Here is a 9,088-nt window from a genome sequence, read left to right as displayed (position 1 = left end):
ATGCAATAAGAAACTAGCAAGCACCTTTAATGTGCACAGAAGAAAACAAAAGTTGACACAAGCCATAGACCCTTACTCCATTCACCCCAATTACAAGCAGCGAGTCTAGCTTATATTCTGTTCGAAAGTGCAAGCAAAATCTTCAGACAGACGACTGACAGCCTAGTGTTCATCAACCATACAGTTATTACAATCCCATGTCCATAGGTCTCACTACGGCCCATTAAATCAATCACAACTTGTATTGCACAAAGAGGGAAATAAGTTGAATAATTCAGCAACAAGCACATGCACTTATTATTATTTGAATGTCTATATGTAGCACTGAGACAAACTGCTTAAACAAACAATCGAGCTAAATCACTCGATGGTGACTGAAAGAAAAGAAGTCATGAGGAAATCCTTCAGCTGCCCAGGAGCTCACATTCAACTAAATGCAGCTTGAGAAATGAACTGAAAACATCAGGGTGGCACAAAGTTCCATTGCCTGATGTTGTAACAATGAACCTTGCAAAACAAACTGTGACTGATATATAGGTAATTTCATAACTGCCACAGGAACTCACTCTTCACTCTCAGGGAAATGATGGACCTTACAACAGCACAGTGGCAGGTGGTTAATTCAAGGGTTGAACTGTAGGATGTGAATAATAATTTTTGTAATAAGCATCAGCAGTTAACGCGTGTCTAAAATGACCAGCTATAACAGCTACAGACAAATCATTTGAGTTGTATTAGCATCATGTTTTGAAAAGCCAACTTACTCTCTACACGCTTCAGGCTTTTTCTATGAAACTACCTGATTTATCACACCTCACAATTTCAAATAAATAAATCATCCATCTATGACAAGTCAAGTGTGGTGAAATAAATACTGACATTAACATAACAAATCTGTCATTGATCTGCATTTGGAAAATGAATTAAGTAGAGAAATATGCATTGTTCTAAATGACACTGTTGCCACTATAATCAACACACTGACTTCACAAAGCCATAATGGTAAATGGTCTTATACTTGTATAGCACCTTTCTACGCTTTTACAGCACACTCAAAGCGCTTTCACATTATTCGGCCATTCACCCATTCGCACTCCCAAGCACTCACGCATTCACACACCGGTGACATCACCGGGAGCAACTGGGGGTTCAGTGTCTTGCTCAAGGACACCTCGACATGTTGATTGGACAAGCCAGGAATCGAACCACTAATCCTCCGGTTAGGAAACGACCCGCTCTACCTCCTGAGCCACAGCCGCCCCCCCGATAATGCACAGACTGACTACAAAAACTAAAACTGCAAACAACCTAACATTTGATATCAGATGTACCTGATTAATTTTTCATGGTTTTTTACAATAAAATGAGTATAATTTTAAACATATGTCATAATGCACTTTAAATGTGAACTTTTGTCTTTATAGGTTATAAATGAAGTACAAACTGTTGGGTAGGCAGATGTTCTTGCAGTAAGCTTAAGAGTGTACTCTTAGATCCTAGACAGACCACACACACAGTGTCAAACATTAACTAGACTTCAGTGACATATTCAGGCCCAATAAACCTAAAAGAGATGCAAACACCAGCTCTAACAAAAGATTGCTCACTTCTCTGTCTAGATTAAAAGTCAACAGTGAGGGTGTGGACCGACTGTTTATACTGCACATCTCTTACAATGGATTTTAGGATTACATATGGGCATGCACAAAAGACACTGTAGTCGTATCAGTACAGCACAATTGGCTGTCAGTCCAGGTCTGGCCACACTCCAGATATCTATCCACAGTCCAACAGTCCATACTCATAAACATACTCAGCAGTCGAGAGATACGCTTAACAATGTTAAGTTCCCACTGCGAGGCTGCAACCTAGCCAATGCAAAACTAGTGGAGTTGGTGACCTAAACACTACTATGCCAGCAGAATGACTGCAAGTTGCCGACCCCCGTGACTACTCAACCCAAAAAGATAAACAAGAAATTTCTCTCTTGCTCTGCATCTCCAAGACATACCCAACTACTCAGTCATGCTATGGCTAGCTTTATTACTCAGGGTTTAAATTAGCATCTTGGACATCTTAGTCATTTGTTGCTGAAAGCACTGTATACTTTTGCCAGTGCTTGCACATCTATAGGAGCACATCTATGTGTAGCAGTGTTTCCCCCTGTTAGGTATTTTTAGCCAGATAGATACTTTATGTATCAGAAATGTTTAGTGGAGATAGGATGTCTAGTTAGACTGTTAAATGCTTAGGCATGCTTATGAGTTTCTACAGGGGACATCTGGTCAAGGATAACTAGAGAGAAGAGTTGATGACTGTCAGCAGACAGGGTGTTTAATATTATTATTATGATGTATATAACTGTAGCCTTAGCCATAATATGTTCTTATGTTTAAGTCACGACATGTCACTAGAGGTCGTGTGAGAATGTTTTTAGCTACACACCACTTAACCAACAGACACACACATTCACACATTGATTTGCTTCATGTTTTGACTACTGCTATGGCCAGCTGCAAAGCTGGTCTCGGTTGACGTTTCTGTGTAGTATGGGGCTAGCCCAACCGAGGTGATATAATGTATAGGCCTGGTGGGTTCAGGGCCTTTCATCTTACATCTGCCTGCGAGCAGTTTGGAGGTGCAAGATACCTGAGCGTGTAATGTTAATTTTAGCTGTGATCCTTTGAATAAATCAGCACAGTTTTGAAGTTACTTGGACTGTCTCGTCTCTCAGAGTTAGCAATGGTAATAAGAACCATATCCTGCACCCCCAACACACACACACACACACCACAGAAAGACATGATAGTGCAGTCAGTAATGTCATTTATTCCTCTCTCACAGCACACTGGTCAGTACTGGTTGGTTGTTACAGACAGTTATCATATTTCACCCTGCATTAAAAACACAATATGAATTCTTGTAAGACTTCACAAAATGATCCTAAGGAAGGCAATGGAGCAAAGCTAGCAGGACACACCTGTGGGTACACTCCATGGAAGCATGCCCTTCACTTAAAGCCGAACACTGAGGAAGGCAGGGGTATGTATGGAAGGAGATAAAGGTTTATGAATTAAGAATAAGTCGGATAATTAAAGTTAAGAAGAGAAGAGTGGAGAAAAGCTGGGGTGAGCGACAAATAGAGGTAAACTGTGATGTAAGCTCTGAATGTCAGCATTCATAAATGTAATACCATATGCAGAGCAGATTACCAAGATGGATGCAAACTATTAATCTAAAATAGACACCTAATGTTCTTGTCACAGTTATTACAGATATTAGAACCACAATATCCAACACGTACAGTGAGCACCACAGCATGCATCAGTTTTTGCAGCATGCCGTGAGCAGACTGATCAAACAGAAGAGAGTGTGCAGCACATGGTGGCTGCCCGCTGGGGCAGGTTTACGAGCCTCCGAGCAGCCAGAGCTGTTATGACAGAGTCCCCACCTGCAAACACGGCGGACGGACGAGCAGGGTGCATGCACGGCAGAGGGCTGCTTTGGTAAAAGAATACACCGGAGATGTCCTTACGGCTCAATGCGTGTAGCCATCTCTCTAATGAGCTGTCAAGTGGGAGATTAAAGCGTGGCGTGCTGCTGGAGGTAGCGCTATCACAGTGAAGACTGCCTGCTAGCCAACCACACCCCACGGCGAAATGCGTGGGGCTGCTGCAGCATCCTCCAGCCACAGAGCTCGGATGTCCTTCTTGCGCTCAGGCTGCTGTAGCCAACAGTCTAACGTACTTATGTTTCTATATGAACCACTGCCATGTAGCATTTCCACTATTCTGTTATGGAGTCACCGCAGACTAATGTCGTGGCCCATACTCCACCAGTGGCCTACAAGAGAAGGAACCCTGATAATGTAAGGGGGGGGCAGGCAGTTAAACGTTTGAACATTAACCATTCGTGTTGGGTAACGTTATCACCAGGCTTCATACTTCCTCTTTGGCTAGAAGGGCAGGCAGAGTCGTCACTAGGATGCACCATGCAGCCTAAAGACATTCACATCCCCCTGTGGGCCGATACGAGGCTCGGTAGTTACTGTAGGCAGCCCAAACTCACATCGGAACCCTGACATGATGAAGCCAGGTCGGTTTTCTGTACCGCACTGTAAACGGATGAAACACGAATGTCGGATATGTGTCACAGCAGCTAACCGCCTACCCGTCTCCACATCAGCCTCCAGAAGTTGTTTGTCCCTACAGACCAAATAAACTCACCTGAAATGGAGGTCCGGTGCTCACCAGTGGGCTGATGTTGAGGCGTCGCTGTCTAATTTGCTTCACATCCAGGAAGGGAGGCTGGGCTTCGATGTGGAGGGCTGGTTAACTCAACCTCATGCACTTCAAACACGCCGAGCAAAGCTAACTTCAATTTTTACAACTTTATTTTTGACACATTTTCCAGCAATTAACACAACGGTCGAAGTTGTGTGCCAGACTTCTCTTCCTCTTCTCGCGATGCACGTTGACATGTCTATGCGCGCGCACACGAGCGATGTCATTCGCTCCTATGCATTTTACCCACATGGGTAAAATTAATGAATGGGTAGATAAACTGTTTCGACGTGAGGAAAAAAGGGCGGGCGTCGTCGGTAGCGTGATAGAAGCGCGACACCTGACTGCGTGTTCAAGAATGACACCGCGCGCGGTAAATGCGTGGTCACGCTAACTGTGCAAGGGAAACGTCCGTCGTCAGGACGTACGGTGGCATAGACAGATACCTACGCAGGAGAGTTCATTTGTTCCAGGTGCGTCTCAAAATATTTTTGTGTTGCCTAAAGTTTCACAGATAAATTGTTTTTATACTGAAGTGTGTCCAACTCAATGAAGAAACGATGGAAAGAAGATTAAAACGCAATATTTCTGTTGTGAATAAAAAATTTTGCTAATAACATTAACATTTTCTTCTACCCATAATGTCACAGAAACAAATTGGCGTATATATCCTCTTCTAACTCCATCTTCTTATTTATGGTTTATTTAGGCTTATATAGCTTATAGTGATTTTATTAGTAGTAGACTATTTCAGAAACTTTAGTTAGTGAATGATATGAGTCTACGGTTTCTTTAAGCTGGCATCAATGTAACAGAATAAAGGAAGATGGGGAAATGGAGACCTTTATTAGTTGCCTTAAAATCATTAATACATCTTTGCCATTTCATTTATTTATTAATTAGGCTTAGAGACTATGTTATCCATGCTTCTGTATCTAGTAACGTTATATATCTGATATGCTAGACTTTTTGCAGGCTTACATTAGATGATGATGATAATGATGATCATGGTGATGATTACTAATATAGGCTATTCTGTGTAAAAGCTGCTGTACCTCTTGCCAGGCATCACTGAGGTTGCAAAGCTTAACCAGCATTACTATTATCACCACTATCATCATTCATACAAACTCAAAAACCTACAGATTTTCTTCAGTCTGCATCTTCATCTATATAAGTGATGCTGAAGCTTATTTATTGTGAGATTCTAAATTCAGGATTTTCATCTAAAATAATATGAATCATCAAATCTTAAAAGTAGGTTATGAAAACATAAAGGTGGCGTGATACCAGTGTGACCCAGATTCTAGCGGATGCAAAGACGTACAGATGCTTGTCTGTGCCTCTCCACATTGCACCTGTCTGTCATTCACAAGCTGCACCACACGCATCATCACAGATTTCTGTAGCTGCAACATATGCAGCCTATAGCTGCAGGGTAGCATAGGCCAGAGGAAGTGGGAGAAGAGGAGCCCACAGTCAGGAATGAGTTTCGAATTATGTCCTCTCCTTGCACCCCTCCTCAACCAGAACTGAAGTCCCAGCAGGCATTTTACAGACTGTTAAGGTTTGTGCTATTTATATGCATGGAACATTATGGAGAGAGATAAAGCAGACAAGCAAAGAAGGTGCGTTTGTAGTATTAAGCTGCAATCCCATTCATATTCTTGCTGACACTAGAAACAAACAAAAAAACAGACGCTCAGATGGAATGATAAAGTTAAACAAAACATTTTGGTTGCAGGCAGAGATCGATGAGGACATGGAGGGATGTGTCTTTTTTTTTGCTGAAAAATTGACTCAGACAGCAAATGTGTGTCAGAGAGCAGTATGAGTATGAGTTAATTTTTCTTTTCTTTTTTTTTTGCTTGAGGTACTCTTTCAGGCAACATGGCATTGTGTGAGTTTGTTTCTGTACCGTGCTGCCTCTGAAAAAACAACAGAAGAACATGAAATTTCCCAGAAAGACAATGAATGAAACATTTTTCCATTTGACATCACAGCAATCGTGTGGTATCTCATCCTCAGATTAAAGAACAACCTAAGGTGTTATAAGAATGAGGTGATAATACTGGTGATGGAACTTTTTAAGCAAAGGTCTTCTGATAGAGTTATAAAAGAGGCTTATTTACAGCTTTCTTCAGGGGAAAACTAAACTCTAATCTCACTCATTAACAGTGGTAATGGTAGATCTAGTCTATTTCCATTTCTTTTGCCCAGATATGAGGAGCACTGTTATGTGAGAAGTCACTGTTTTTATTAACTTAACATAATCATTTTAGGTTTTCAGCATATCCATGAGAGCTGTCCATAATAAGCTTAGCATATTCATGACTTCTTACAGATTAAATGTATTATATCTTATAGAGACAGCCTTTGGAATTTAGAAGGGACCAGAGACTCAAATGAAGAATATACCTGCTGTCTATACAAGATTTAGTGGAAACGCACACACACATAGGGACGTTTGAATCAAACAGACACTTTCAAGCAAATTCTGAAGCCAACTGACCTATTTTCCACAATATAAACCCAAGTCCCTAGTCTGGACTACTCATGGCGATGTATCATTTTCATCTGAAGGTAATTAAGCTTTGCGGGCATGACTCACCACAGTTAGTCACTTAAAGAAATCATAGCCTGATGTTCCGTGTCCATCCCCAGAACCTTCACTCTTAATCTGAATGTAAGATCTCATGTGTAGCAGTAGAAAATTAGAAAGTTGCTTTGGTTTCTAAAAGTTTTTCAAACACAGAAACATAATTCTGCCTCTGTTCCCAACTGTATGAGTAAGATATGAGGTATTTAATGGAAATGCTGGTGTTAAATGTTCCATTGGACAGTCCAGTGTTATTACTGCCCACACCCACAATCATAATACATGTTGTTTAATGTATGACTCCACTTGGAGAGTATCAGAGCTGTATTAGCATTAGTTCCAGTAGATGAAAATGTAATTAAACAATATATTACTTAACTTTCCATTTGCATACTGCACTTCTGGCGTTATTTAACATTTAAGTCTTTATTGATATTGGAGTGTGTTTGAGTAGAGTATTGGAAACCAAATTCCACTGTAAATACAAAATATTTTTCCTACCAACATTTTCAGGACACTGAACTGACAACACATTTTTCTCTTTTGTCTTAATATCCTATCGAGAGAGAAAAATCAAAACAAATGTAAGCTCAGACCTGAATGGTTGTGAATAAAGCCTAGTTTGTATACAATTACTTCATTTCTACTTTTCTGTGCCTTCTTTCCACCACAATCTCAAAATAGCAGCAGATCAATACAAAAAGGACCCTGCAGCTGAAGAAGGAACATAGGAAGGAGCTGAGTTTTCCCAACTTGAAAATTGTGTAGGAAGTGCCAATGATGTACAACAGGAGTTCATAATAAGCAGATTTATAATAAAATGATTCATGATCTAAGACAATTACTCAGTAGCATGAAAGCTGGATTAGCTCCTGCCTGTAGGTGATTGTATGATAGATAACAAGCTGTTTGGTTTTATTATCATAACATAAACAAGCTGGTGCAGTGGATTGTGATTAAACTATGCCACAGGTCATGAAAACTGAACAAAGTTTCAGCTGGCTAGACTCCATCCAGCATTATAGCCCATTTCCCAGTTGAGAGAAACATCAAAGGTCAGAACAGCCACTGTGCTGCATTTGTGATGAAATACTCATCTTCACTGCAGTCAATGTCCCTTCTCAGGAAACCTTCTGGTTGCTATGGTTACTGGCCATACCTCCTCTCCTCCTCCTCATCGGGTTTTTCTTCCTGTGAGAGTCACTGGAAATGCTTGAGGAGACCATGGGTGTGGCCTGCACAGCACCCTGTTATGTAGGCACAGAGAGAATAAGGGGCAGCGTGCATTTTGGGCTAAAAGTCTCCACATAGTTGTGTCGTACAGCAGCTTTTAATCTCTGCAACTGAGGTGGAAGACTTGCCAGATATGAGATTAGATAAGATGGCGAGGAATCGCCATCACTTGAGTCTTGTAAGCATGACGCCCTTGAGAGAATGCAAAGCAGACTTGAGTAAAAACAACAGCTTGTTTCAATTTTCAATCACCTAAAGTAATGACCACATGGTGACTACATGTTGACTATGACCGTATCAGCAACGGACAATGCTGCACTAAAAAAATCTGTGGGTAGATTTACATAATCTAAAGATTTAGACCTATAACAAGCTCATTATTTCAAGTATCTTTCATGAACAGCTTTTCCCAATTTAGAACTGTGTCGGTGAAAGAGCATATGTCTGAAATCATCTCGTTGCATTGGTGGTTCAGTGGTAGAATTCTCGCCTGCCACGCGGGTGACCCGGGTTCGATTCCCGGCCAATGCAGGATCTTCATTTTGTGGGGGGCGACAGTGGTGCGGTGGGTAGGGCGTCGTTTCCCACAAAACGAAGGTTGAAGGTTCGAATCTCGGTGCCGGTAGTCCACGTGTCGAAGTGTCATTGGGCAAGACACTGAACCCCGTTGTCCCCGATGGTTAGAGCAGTCGGTTGAGGTGGCGCCGCAGATGGCTTACATCGGTTCTGTACCCGAAACAAATTCTTTGTGTGTAACATACTTGGCTAAATAAAGGTGATTATCCTTATTTACAGACGGATTGCCAAAGATAGACTGAAAGTGTGTGAAAAATCAAAACCTGTATAAGGCTCCTGCTTATCCTCTCAAATGGATTTCATTAATCTACTAATCGGATCCATTTACATAACTGCTTCAATGCAGCTGTGGTTAAGCAGTTACTGCCCTCATTTTCCTTCATTTCCCACAGTGTGG

The 9,088-nt window shown here is 41.3% G+C and overlaps 2 protein-coding genes and 1 non-coding gene across 8 annotated transcripts in view; 2 read left to right on the top strand and 1 right to left on the bottom strand.

Annotated features, from left to right (window-relative positions):
- Nucleotides 1-4,532, bottom strand: part of jakmip1 (janus kinase and microtubule interacting protein 1) — a 25,210-nt gene extending 20,678 nt beyond the window's left edge. For 2 of the 6 annotated variants that reach the window (XM_020596096.1, XM_020596088.1), the window contains exon 1: nt 4,227-4,532. The gene's annotated coding sequence lies outside the window, so the exon portion shown is untranslated. The remainder of the gene's footprint in view (nt 1-4,226) is intronic. The other 4 variants (XM_020596102.1, XM_020596111.1, XM_020596125.1 and 1 more) reach the window with 3 other exon arrangements.
- A 157-nt stretch (nt 4,533-4,689) lies between these two features.
- wfs1b (Wolfram syndrome 1b (wolframin)) overlaps nt 4,690-9,088 on the top strand; it is a 16,787-nt gene continuing 12,388 nt past the window's right edge. The window contains exon 1 of the mRNA XM_020596133.1: nt 4,690-4,756. The gene's annotated coding sequence lies outside the window, so the exon portion shown is untranslated. The remainder of the gene's footprint in view (nt 4,757-9,088) is intronic.
- Nucleotides 8,576-8,646, top strand: trnag-gcc (transfer RNA glycine (anticodon GCC)). Its single transcript has one exon. It is a non-coding gene; the product is annotated as a tRNA-Gly (tRNA).

This window comes from Monopterus albus, unplaced genomic scaffold, assembly GCF_001952655.1.
Source record: "Monopterus albus unplaced genomic scaffold, M_albus_1.0 scaffold2.1, whole genome shotgun sequence".
Taxonomy (NCBI): Eukaryota; Metazoa; Chordata; class Actinopteri; order Synbranchiformes; family Synbranchidae; genus Monopterus; species Monopterus albus.
This window is presented reverse-complemented; position numbering and strand designations above follow the sequence as displayed.